The sequence below is a fragment of the Lutra lutra genome, chromosome 3, assembly GCF_902655055.1.
Source record: "Lutra lutra chromosome 3, mLutLut1.2, whole genome shotgun sequence".
In the NCBI taxonomy this organism is placed as follows: Eukaryota; Metazoa; Chordata; class Mammalia; order Carnivora; family Mustelidae; genus Lutra; species Lutra lutra.
In genome coordinates, this window is record NC_062280.1 from 33,344,901 (window position 1) to 33,358,360 (window position 13,460).

At 42.6% G+C, this 13,460-nt stretch overlaps 1 long non-coding RNA gene across 1 annotated transcript; it reads right to left on the bottom strand.

Moving 5' to 3' along the window:
* Window positions 1–3,601: 3,601 nt before the first annotated feature.
* LOC125095127 (uncharacterized) lies at window positions 3,602–12,575 on the bottom strand. The gene is made up of 5 exons (XR_007125794.1): window positions 12,272–12,575; window positions 7,493–7,680; window positions 6,337–6,470; window positions 5,165–5,295; window positions 3,602–4,795 (listed from the first exon to the last, which is right to left on the bottom strand). It is a non-coding gene; the product is annotated as an uncharacterized LOC125095127 (long non-coding RNA).
* Window positions 12,576–13,460: the final 885 nt, after the last annotated feature.

Below are 13,460 nucleotides of genomic sequence, written 5' to 3' on the forward strand. Positions count from 1 at the left end.
AACATTTTGAGTATATGCATACAAACATTTTAACAAGGATATTTTCTGTTTGGAAATCACTCAAGTATGCATTTCTATACCTTTTTTTAACCAGAAGCTCAAGGAGATGTAAGAAAGTCTTCAAGGTCAAAGCTTAGCATCTTCATGGTCAAATTTAGCGTTTTGTGTTCAGGACTCCCACTGATTCACCAGATGACTTTCACAGTTCACTTAGCCTTTGTTGGGATTTTAGAGTGCTATTTTGGTAAAATGAGTATATCACTTCTGAAGTAGGGCATTCACATGTGTAATATGAAGTCAGGAGCTGAAAAAAAGTCTTCCGACCTAAAATCTCCTCCCCCAAAGAAAGCCAGTGAGGTTGTATTCTACATCTCAGGCATTTTTTTTTTTTTTAACTTTTGGTATAGAGTCTGGGAATTAGCACATAAATCATCTACTACTTTGACACCGAAGAAAAGAGGACGTGCTACAGGTAGGGTGATTTAAAGCATCTGTTAAAGCAGTGATTCTTGGTGTGATTTCAGATCAGCAAATCAGTATCACCTGGAAAATAGCAATGTAAATTCTCAGACCCTACTCAGATCTACTGAATCAGAAACTCTGGGGGTGGATCCTAGTGATGGAGGTCCTACAACCCCTCTAGGCAATTCTAATGCAAGTTATGTTTTGATTGACACAGAGTTACAGCATAAGAAAACAAGCCTGGCTGGGGTGGGGCTAGGGGGTAGTGGGAGCAGTTGGTTAAACACCCAACTCTTGGTTTTGGCTTAGATTGTGATCTCAGGGTCATGAGATTGAACCCCACATCGGGCTCCATGCTCTGTAGGGAGTCTGCTTGAGATTCTTTCTCCCTCTCCCTCTACCCCTCCTGCTTGTGTGCACGTGCTCTCTCTTTCTGAAATAAATACATAGGGGCGCCTGGGTGGCTTAGTGGGTTAAAACCTCTGCTTTCAGTTCGGATCGTGGTTCCAGGGTCCTGGGATCGGGCCCTGCGTCGGGCTCTCTGCTCAGCAGGGAGCCTGCTTCTCTTCCTCTCTCTCTGCCTGCCTCTCTGCCTACTTGTGATCTCTGTCTGCCAAATAATTAAATAAAATCTTAAAAAAAAATAAAATAAATATATAAATCTTTAAAAAGGAAGAAAGAAAGGCTGGGAAAGGAGCTATAGGGCAGACCCTGAGAATCTTCAAAGGCCAGAATAAAGATTGTAAAATAGAGGTAAGAACCCTGACAATGGGGAGTGTGGAAGCAAAAACCGAAGTAAAAAATAATAAAGAGAGACATGGCTAATAAATTTACAGTTTTGTGTTAACCAGCCCTCTTAAATGTTCCTTAATAACTCTAAAGTTCTTAGAGTCCCACAAGCAAATGTTAACAAAATGAAATACATCTGTACCATTGGTCTTTTGTGAGTATTTGGAGAAGTTGTCTCAGCAGCCTTAAACATGAGAAATGAAATAGCCCCAGTATAGTTGCTCAAGGGGCTTAGAACTGGAACCAGTAACTCCAGGGCCATTTCATACATCACATCTGGTATAAAGAAGAATACTAAAAATTTGATTAGTCAAACCAAGTCATAACAATACTATAGTAAATTTGATTCTCTATCTCTATCAAAAGATATGGTTATTTCCATGCCTTTCTTAGATGGCATAATGAAACTAATTTTTCCTTTTTTCACATCTTTAAATTTTCCTCATATCAGAAATGTTCATTAAACATAAAACCAAATTTAAATGTAAATACATTTGACTTTTTTTACCTTTTTTCTAGAGATTTGCTTGCTAGTCCATTGTTTATTCCCATTATGGAAATGCTGCTGACATTTGTAAAGAAGATCTCTTTCTCAACCTAAAATTTCATTTTAAATTGATTCTTGAATAAATACAGATGAGTTTATCTGAGTACAAGCTAGTTCATAGGTTATTATGATTGGAAAGTTATATAAAATATCATCGACTCTACCCTAATCTATTGCTTTCATCTGCTCCGTCACATCTCTAACAAACAGCCTTCCAGTCTATACTTACATACCTCCAATGACAAGCAACTCACTGTGTACTAATGCCACTTGCTATCCTATCTTTGGATAACTTTATTCTTAAATTTGGGATTTTTTTCCTTTGTAGTGACCTGAGGTATGACCTCTTTTAGGCTTCACTATAGATCCCAGTTCACTGCCTACTTGTGATCTCTTTCTGTCAAATAAATAAGTAAATTAAATCTTTTAAAAAAATCACAATCAATTTATATTAATTGTCTACTGAATACAAACCATGGGGCTTGATCCTTAGAAATACAGAAGCAAGTTATCTTTCAACATTTTTCCATTATGAGGCTTTTCTGCTGAATTGGAACAAACTGTATTAACTTTCCATACATAGTTCAAGATCTTTCACTGATTTTTTTTTTCCTTAATGCTCTCCCATACCTTCCAGTCCCAGCTTCTTGGATTCTTTTAGCTTTAATTATATAAACCTCTTTACCAGCAGCTGTACTTACTCTCCTCAGGCCCTTCTGCAGCCATATCCTTCTCATTGCCCAGAAAATAGTCTACCTTCTTCTTCACCATTGTGATTATTTAAAAACAAAATTTAGTTGATTCACCTCCTCAGGAAGACCTTCCTTGATCGATCCCTAGCCCCTACATGCAGTTACTCCACTTATTAGAGCATTAGATTTTTAACCTGGGGTCCACTGAATCCCATGAAATTGAATGCAAATGTTTATGTATATATTACAGCATGCTTTTTACCAGACAGCTCCAGAGCTATAAACAGATACTCAAGTGAGTATGTAATCTTAAAATTTTGTGGTATGCTTAGTACTGTTCACTAAGTATTTCTAATTCTCCCTTCTTCTGGGCATATAAAATAATTACATTTCTTGGATTCATGATTGAGTTCTAGCCTATGAACTTAGGTGGACATATCAGAGCTCACATTCCTTCACACAGTGGCAGGCAAGGTTTGAGATCGTGGCTGCCCACACAGCCTGGTCCCTGAGTGACTGACTGTAAGGTGGAGCATTGCCTTCCAGACCTTTCAGTGGCATGCAATGTGAGCAAGAAATAAGGTTGTTTTAAGTAATTGATTTGGGGAGACTTTTTGTTACTACATAGACCTCGCCCAAACTGATTGATACAACTATTGAGATAAACTGGTTTAAAATAGTACTATAACTTGAATTACAGTCATTGGTGAGACAAGTTGGCAATGAGGATTTGTCCTGCTTTCCCCAAGTGGTTCCCATTACCAAAAGAGTTAATCACTGGGTGGCTCAGTGGGTTAAAGCCTCTGCCTTCTGCTCAGGTCATGGTCTGAGGTCCTGGGATCAAGCTCCGCATCGGGCTCTCTGCTCAGCGGGGAGCCTGCTTCCCCCCTCTCTCTCTGTCTGCCCCTCTGCCTACTTGTGATCTCTCTCAAGTAAATAAATAAAATCTTTAAAAAAAAGAAAAAGAGTTTAAAAAAATAAAAATAAAGACGTTTTAGTTCCTCAGTAAAACTTGCCTCAGAGAGAATTCAATAGGCAACAGTTATGTCTGGGGTAAGGTGGGCCTCTAGGCTCCCACCTGATGTTCCACCTAGCTGTGTGACCTCAGCAAAATTACTCAACCTTTCTGAGCTCCCATTTCTTAATTTGCCAAATGACGGTGTTGTTACCAGGGATAAGGGCGTAAGAGAGTTGCTGCCAGAATTCAGTTATATAATAGTTGTAGAAATGCTCTGGCAAGTTTGAGGCACTCCGCAGATTTACTGACTTTTTATAATTCACCTCCCAATCCCTGAGAATTCACTGAAACCCGGCTAGCCATATCTGAATTTTGAAACTGTAACCAAGCTAAAAGATAATTTCCTTTATTCCAATGTGATTACAATGGATTTCAGGATGCCCCTGCAAGGCAAGTCATTTGCAGCCTCCTCACAACTAGAAAAAGGAAGAAAGGAGACAAGTGTTTGCGTAACTGCTGAGAGCAAGCTCGCCTCTCCAGCCTCCAGCCGGCGGGGGTGGATGGAATTTCTTCTGGGAAGCTGCTTCTGCCACGGGCTGTCTTGACTTCAGCCCCGGCGTGGCGTCAGACGGAAGAATTCAAAGTCAAAACACACGCGGCTACGGGGAATAAGACGTGAGTCACGGTCCGCTGGGGCCCACAGGCTCGGGAGGATCGGCCGCAGATCTGAATGGAAGCGAACACCTCATTCCGGGCGCGAGCCGCCGGCGCCCCAGCGGGAGGCCAGGTTCACGGTTTAATCATCAGTCTCCCCGCGCAGCTCTGCACCAAGGCGCACGGCGGAAGCAATTTGCACATTATGGATTCGCGGAGGCGCAGCCATTCATTACATTCATCCCCTGGCTCTGTCCTAATGAGACTCGGGAACAAGGCTGAAATGTCACGACGCTTGGGTGTCCAGAGCACGACGCTGAAGATGCCCTCAACGCAGCAGCCGTGGGTCAGAGGAGCCAGGGGCCTCTTAAGCTAACCGCGAAATCACTGCCAGCCCGAAGGCTCCCAGCCATCTTGGCTGCTGAGCCGATTCGAGTGTTCTTAGTGATAGAGACTCTTCAGAGTCCCTTTTGGGCATTTTTGTTCCCCGACCTCAACTCTGAAATCTCGAAATTCCCTGTGTCTCTCTCCCTAGCACCCATCATCAGCTCAAGTCGGGGTTGGGGTCTTTTTAACAATATCAGTCAAAAGCCCCTGGAGATAAAATCCTGGTTTTCTCCCTCAACAGTGAATTCCTTCCTTCTGAACCGCTTCATTACTCTTCATCTTCGCCCAAAGTCAAGAATCCTCCATCTATTAAAAGGAGAAAGATGCAGTTAATAGGCGCGTTCTGGCGCCAGACTGCCTGGGTTTGAACCATTCCTTTCCTCTGCCACTCACGAGCTGTGGACGCCTGATCAGGTTATTCTGTCTGTTTTTGCTTCCTCCCTCTATAGAATAGAAACGATCACGGTGGGTATGGGTTCTGTGCAAACTCAATCAGAACATATAAACATTCAGTAAATATTGTGCTATCATTATTAACAAGCATTTATGGGATATTTTCTTTGTGCCAACCACTGCATTAGGCAACAAAGTTCCAACATGAATAAGACTCATAAGAGGGCTGCCCACATAGTCTAGTGGGAGAAAATGGTTTTTGAGGAAACCATCTATACAAACCTAAAGGCAATGGGCGGTCAGCAACTGTACTCAAGGAGCAGTGGAGGAGATCTTGATTAATTCTTCAGAGGAGGTATGCAGATGATTTCAGGTAGCAGGGAAACTTGGAAATTGGCTAAGATGGATGAAAGCTTTGTTTCATGTTCTCCCCTGAGGCAGCTGCAATTTTACACAGCACTTTCTTCAATTGTCCAAAACACAGGCTGATCCCACCCCCTTCATGTGATTCACAAAATATGTGGCTGTTCTAGACCTTCCAGGTCCAGAGCCTCTTTCCCCCACTTGTGCTTTTCCAGAATACATTGCATGTTCCAGAGGTTAGCTATGTCTCCCAAACCCAAAGATACTAAGCCTAGTAAAAGAATGGGTCTCTTTTTAAAACAAGAAAGAGACTCGGTATCCTGGTCTTTGGGTCTTGATATAGGATCTCGTAGCTTTTAGCTACAACAGGACAATGAGAAAACACTTTTCAGAATTCTTAGATGAGAAAAGTTAAATCAGGACCTATTAACCATCCACCAACAAAGATGGCTCAGATGGGATAAATATGGTTTTTGGTCACAAATGACTTCCACTCTGAAATTCATAGAAAAAGGACAAGTTTTGTTTTGTTTACAAATTCAGTCAACTCCAATTCAATTCAATAAGTATTAATGGAGTTTTTACTATCTGCCTAGTGTTAGGGACAGTACTATAGCTATAACCCAGGAAGCAGGAAACTACACATACACACACAAAGTGAAACTAAAAATGAAGAACATGGTACAATTATAATAGCTAATGTTAATTACGTTTGCTATGTGTCACACTCTTGACAATTACTATATCTTTACAACTAACTATAAATCAGAGAATGTTACATGTTGAACATCTGAAATTGTCATTTTTGTATTAAAATGGTTGAATATAGACAATTTTCTGTGATTCAAACTAATATTATCACCATTTTATTAATAAGGAAACTGAGCCTCAGAGTGTCATAAACACAAATGACCTATGCTCAGACAACCTGAGTATGATTTCTGACTCTACCTCTTAGTAATATTTTCTACCTTTACAAGGATTAAATGGAAAGCTATAATAAATGTAAAGTTCCTGGTCCATTATGAGATTTATTTTCTATAGCAACTTAGCTACTCCTTAAGGGAGAAAGAGAAAACAAATAGACTGACCCCATTTCCCATGCAATCAGGTGGCTGGGGTTGAGGAAATGGCCTCCATGGGATGAATATAAGAGCTTGCTCTGCTTGTCCCAATTCCAGAATCTGGAAATATGGACACATGGAAGGTACCAGTTGCACACTGGCTAGAACCAAAAACAACAACAAAAAATTATCCTAAATCAATCATGAATGCCAAGGAACTGGACAAGAGAGAGAGTCTGAGTAAGTAGTTAAAGACTCTGATGGGTAGAACCTGGAGCAATCACTGAGTTCAAGGTCAGGAAACTTGGGAGGGAGGACTTTTGCTTGATTTCTGGAGACTTGGGATGAGACTGCTAGTTTTGATTAAAGTGAGAAGCTGACAGAAACTACTGGACTGGAGCATGAAAAGAACATAGAAAGTAAAAGGGGTAAAATGTCAAGAGCATCCTGTTGGTTGTGTCATTGATGGCCATTTCCCAGAGGCCATGGTAATGGAAAGATTTCCAAAGACTTCCCAAAAATCTTCTTCCACTATTCTCTTCTCTCTGCTGCCCCAGGGCTAGTGGGGTACCTGGTGATCATGTTGGACAGTTAAAGGAACTCTCAACCTCCTATTCGTATTGAGATGACAACTTTCACCTACAAAATCCCACTATTTTATCCCACTTGAAAGTATGATCACTTAAGTGAAGTAAACTTAAACTTGAGAATTTGATGATCATCTTTTAAACAAGTAGATTCCCCATTAGACAAATCTAAAGCTAACCGGGGATTGCTAGAACCCAGTTTTGTATAACTGGGTCTTACATAGGCTACGTGGTGCATTCCTCCCACATGATTCCCATTAACCTTTGCTAGAGGCATTTCCCTCCTTCAAAAGCCACTATCACTCAGGGGGTTTTAACTAGAAGTGCAAAATCCAGCAAGATGGATATGGGCTTTGCTACATACAGATTTACATCATTTTGTGCGTGTTTATTTATCATCACTCATGTAATTACTCATCACCATCAACTCAAACCAAGGTCACAGAGTTCCCCCCCCTTTTTTTTTACTTTAAAAAGGAAGTAGCTCTTCTCTGGGGATCATACATCTTCTTTGGCCCCACACAGGCCTGTCTCTCCACGGCTGCATCACACACTTCAACCTTTGCTCCGTGAGCACCAACCATATTGGAACTTACCTTACTTGAAGTCCTGCCCTCTGGTAGAACCAATCTGTAGTAATGACAGAAAGTGCCATGTGAGTAACCGTCCACTCACTCATTCATTCGGTCATTTGCTCATCCACCAAATGTTTATTGAACTGATTGAATTATTCTAGTTAGAAGGAGCTGTGTTCTATGCCCTCTTGGAGCTCACAGGATGGTGGCTGGGAATGAGGGTGGTTGCAAGGAGATGGAGTGAAAAAGATACATGCATAAATCATTGTCAGATAAAAGAGAATAAAATACATTCTCCAGAGAGGCACAAGGATAGGGCCAAGAGGGAATAAGAGTAATTAATTCTCCCAGAAGCTTAAGAAAGCCTTCATGGGTATGGTGGCATTTGAACAAGTTCTTGAAGAAAGATTTCAGGTAGGAAAAAAAGGTTACATAAGAACATGCTCTACTGAGTGAATGACATGAGCAAGGTGCAGAGTGGGGAGAAAATAGATCTGTTGGAGAAGATGGAATTCGATTCTCCCCAGCAACAGTTAACATTCATTAAATGTTTACCTTGTTCCAAGCACAGGGTTAAGTGTTTTAAATAAATTATAACACTCATCCTTGTAAGAATTTTATGAGATAGGTACTCTTATTATTCCCTCTTTACAGAGAAGGAAACTGAAGGCAGATATTTTTTTTAAAAGAGTTTATTTATTTATTTGACAGAGAAATCACAAGTAGGCAGAGAAGCAAGCAGAGAGAGGGGGAAGCAGGCTCCCCGCTGAGCAGAGAGCCCGATGTGGGGCTTGATCCCAGGATCCCAGGACCCTGAGATGATGACCTGAGCGGAAGGCAGAGGCTTAACCCATTGAGCCACCCAGACGCTCCTGAAGACGCATATTTTTGCCAAGCTCAGGTATTTACTAAGAGCCCCTGAGACATTCCCAGGCCTGTGTGACCTGCTAACCACGCCCCCACAGCCTCTGCCTCCCAACCACGCCCCCACACTGCCAGTCTCCTAACCGCGCACCCACATTGCCCTCTGGATAGTGTAGAGCAAGGTTGGGGGCTTGATAGAGGGGACTTTGAAATGCCAGATTAAGGAGTTTGGGCTTCATTACCGTCACACTTTCTAAGTAGAGAAAGGAAATAAATGACAACACAAGGAAAACTACTAGGGCAGCTGTGTGGAGAATTAATTTGCATTTTAATGAGAGCGTTAACCGCCTCAAGCTAGAGCCTTTAATGAAGAGCTTCCAGACGACGCTGAGGGTGGGAGCAGCCCGCAGTTTAACGAGACCCCTCACACATCCTGCGAAGGTAGCGAAGGTAGTGCTACGAGAGCAATCCACCCCCATCTCCTGCAAACGAAGTCATTTACATCAATCTTTTCATTTTCCAGACAAGGAAAGAGAAAAACTGAGTTGTTTTGCCCAAGGCCCCGCTGCTAGAACGTGGCTGAACTGAGATCCAAACGTGGGTCGTTGGTCTCCAAGTCCTGTGTTCCTTCCACCGCGTGACTCGGGGTTAAACTTCCCAATATTTAAACTAGCAGCAGCTTGCCAGCAGCCCGCTGAGGACTGCACTTCCAACCTCTCCTGAATTCGTGCAGGCCCGGAGCAGGGCTAGCCACCCCCCCACCCCCACCCCAGCAGTGGCTCCCGGCTAATTACTCTGTACTCAGGCCCTCCTTGTCACCCCCAAGCTACTTTAAAGTACACGCCTCCCCTGCCCCACTGCTTCCCACTCTCACCCATTTGGCTATTTGTTTTGGTTTGGTTTGGTTTTTCTTCCAAGTTTGGACCAAAGCCAGTAATCTAAAAGTACCCAGGGAAGAGTCAAATGAAACAAGTCAGGTTGGGAAGGCAAATGAACCAGATGCAGAAGATCATTTCCTGCTGTATTTTTTGTTTTTTAAGATTTTCTTTATTTATTTGACAGAGAGAAAGAGATCACAAGTAGGCAGAGAGGCAGGCGGAGAGAGGGGAGGGAAGCAGGCTCCCTGCTGAGCAGAGAGCCAGCCGAGGGGCTCCATCCCAGGACCCTGAGATCATGACCTGAGTTTAGGGCAAAGGCTTAACCCACTGAGACACCCAGGCATCCCCCTGCTGTATTTTTTTTTTTAAATTGAAGCATAGATGACACACAATGTTATATTGGTTTGCCTGTACAACATACAGATTGGACAAATCTATAGGCTACGATATTCTAACCACAACTCTATTACCACACAATGCTATTACAAGACCACTATTTTCCGTAAGCTGTGCCTTTCATCCTTGTGACTTATTCATTCCATAAGTTCCTTCTGTATTTTAAACACAGGACTCTAAGAACAAGAAATTAATCTCAAGATCACTGTGGAACTAATTCCCCCACAAATTCATAATTGGACACATAGAGCTATTTGCCTTATATCTAATTGACCCAAATTAGGTTTTGCATACTCGCATTAAAGCCTTGCTGACTTGTTATTCCTGCATTTTTAATGGGAAGAAGGCAGCCTGATTTCAGCTCTACGTCCCTCTGCATACCAATCTCTCCTTCATTAGAAAGAGAGTCTGCTTCCTGGCAGAAGATCAACTTTTCATTGAATCCTTCCAATTTTTGCAGAATTTAGTTAAAGTACACCCCACTAGAATGCCCCTTCCTTCACAGGAATGGCAGCTATATGGGCAAGAGAGGAAGGTAAGAGCTAGAGAGTGGGCACTGAGGGACTGGCCCAGGCTATGCAACAAAGCAGCTGGGGGGAGCAAACACAAGCATGCCTGGGCAGCCGGCTGTCTGAGGACATTCAATCTACTGGGGAGAGTAGGGGAGTAGCCATACTCCACTGATGGTGATCCTAGTAACTGGAGGGGGAGCAACAGGGTCCACTTATCCAGAGGAAGGTTCTGCTCATGCCCAAGTCAGGTATGAGAAACCAACAAAGTACGTGGGGTGTGGGTCCTTGACCACTCTCTACTTGAAGTCCTTCAATGGTTAGCCATTTCTCTCAAATTGATATCCCAATCCTTAACACTATGCATCAGTTTCTATAGAGTCTGTCTCTACTGGTCCCCCAAGTCCTACCTCTTTTCAGTCTAGTCTTACCTGTCTGTTCCTCAGTCCCCCTTAGGGCCTTCTACCACACCAGGACCTTTGCACATGCCATTTCCTCAACGTGAAATGTGGCTCCTACCCTCTCCTAGCTAACTTCCGTTCAGTCTGTACCCTTCACTTTCCTCATCATTTCCTTACAGAAGCCATTCCTGACCCAGGTTAAAACAGTTCCTTTTTTACAAACTCTTGAAAAACTTAATCGCTTACTGCATTGACTATATTTTCTTATTTTCTGTATTCTTGATGCTCTGGCTTTTGAGGCCTTGATCTTGAAGTAACTGGTTCTTGCAAGGCAGACATTTTCCTACAGATGGTAAAGGACTTCCCTTGCAAGATGCCTTTCATATAGAAATCAACCAACCCAGAGCCTACACCATACTACCTCTTTTATCAAACTTTCACACACTGAATTCCCCCTGCACTAAATCACCCCAGGGCCAGGTGCTAGACAATTAGGGACCTACCATCCAGAGCCTGCTGCAATTATTCAAACTGCTCAATCCTAAATTTACTCAGAACACCTGCCCTGCTTGCCCACTCCTTCCCACCAAAACCCCAGTAAAGGCCCTGGACCATGCTCTGTTCTTTCCCTCTCTCTGCCTCCTGACTCACCCTGATTCTTCTCCATGTTGCCATGCATGGTGTGTGGTATTTCCTGTTTCTGTAAACATAAAGTTCTTATACATTTGGAAAAAAATTTTTTTTCTTTTGCTATTTTTTGTATCTATATAAGATGGTGGGTGTTAGCTTAACTTACTGCAGTGGTAATTTCATGATATATATATATGTCAAATTTTACTATACCTGACTAAAAGAAATCCCCAACCTACTTTAAAACAATGTCACAGGATTTTCTTCAGTCATTTCTATGAATGTCTTATGTGTCCCTGAAAGAAGGTTCCATATCCGTTTGTGTTTACCTTTTTATCCCTGTACCTAGCTCTTGAGAGATGCTCTAAAAAAGAACAAATATTCCCAGTCCCATGACGACTAGCAGAATTATACAGGAAGAGTGAGGCAGAAACACGTCATAACAACAAGGTTGACACGCCAGCCATGGAAATAGACGGGACACGCAGATCCAGGTGGGAACCCTGAGCTCCCCTAACAGAGAGGATGTCGGGTAAGTGGCAGCAGGACTAGCTCCAGAGCCCATAATCTGGAGATGGGCTCAATTCCAGTTAGGTCTGGGGCGCTAGTATGTATGCCAAAGACATCAATAACTTTTTGAGTGGATCTGGGGACTTGGAGAGAGGTGGTCAGACTGACCAGTGAATCAACATTTTGGTTTTCCCCGCCCTGAGTGAGCCTCCGTAGGCCACCTGCTTTACCTAGGTTCTCAACCACCTAGACAACACAGGAATGGTAAAATTATACACAAACAAGGGGGCAGGAAATAGGGACTCCCCCTTGCCAAGGAGAAAGCTCTAAGTGGTCAGAAACTATGTGTGTGTGTGGGGGGGTGTTTTCATTTATCTGTTTAATTTTTTATTCTGAGATTATTAACATATAACATTGTGTACGTTTCAAGTGTACAATGGTTGATTTGATATATCTGTATATTACAATGTGATTACCATCACAGCCTTAACTCACACCTCTATGGAGCCATGTAATTATCATTTCTTTTTTGTGGCGAGAATCTTTAAGATCTAGTCTCTTAGCAACTTTGAAGTTTATAATACAGCCTTGTTGATAATAATAGGAGCTTACTTTTCGTATTTGTCTGAAAGAAGGCATCTGTGTTCTCAGCACGCCCTGAGGACATCACAGAGTGTTTCTGGAAATATGTCCGTTGATGCCCAAGGGCATTTAGGAACACAATCTGAGTGACAGTTGACAGAGCTGTAACTGTAAAATAACAGCACCGATAGCCGACTCCCAGGGCTTAATCACAGGATGCAAAAGTGTCACTGTTGTTTCTCACTTTCTCTCTAAAATGCGTCACAGAGTCTCAACATGCCGCCTGTGCATTGTGTTGGAAGCTCCTGCTCTGCTCTCTGACACAGCGTGTCCAATTAGAAGCCCAGCATCTAGCACCTCTGACCCCATCTGTGGGAAGCAGGCTCCCGAGCTCTGGATTCTATTTCCAGCCTCGGAGATGATGAGCCCAGGGATCTGACGCATCCAAACACCTCGCCTATTGTTTCGTAATTGACAGACTGAGAGCATCGCATCAAATGATCCTCCCTCCAAACCCAATTAAGTAGCTTGCCAGTCCCAGAAGGCAAGTTTTTAAAAAAATCTTTTATCCCCATTCTCCATGCTCATTCCCCAACTCCTAACCACCTCCTCACAGGCAAGCATGCTAATGTGTTTAATGTGGATCTTTTTTGTTTGTTTGTATTCTTGCAAAATGGGCTTCCTTGTGGTTCTCCGTGCATGTATTTTTAATTTATGTAAATTGGGTTGTGTTAGCTGCCTCCTTTCATTTCTTACGCCTTTTGTCATTCATCACTACACCTCTCTGGTATAGTTGCTAGGTGTACATCTGATGTGCACGGAATGGATGCCCACACCTTACCTGGCCACTGACCCAGCAATGGATGTTCCAGTTGCTTCCAACTCTTCACTGTTGCAAACTATGTGGCAGAAGACATCCTTGGGCATGGCCCCTTACATCCGTGCATATTCTTATTTTTCTAAGGGCCAGATTGCTCTCCAGAGGCTCTTGACAGATCCTCTATTCTCAAATTCCCATCCTGGCTCACCACTTGGCATTTTCCACCCTCCCACTTTTTGCTAACCTAGTATATGTATAGTAATATCTCATTCCTTTAATTTGTTTTTATCCGTTTGCTAATGAATTTGAACACTCCTCCATATGTTTGATGGCCTGTAGGATGTCCTCTTCTGGTTACATTGTCTATTTATATTCTTTGTCTATTTTTCTTTTGTGGTT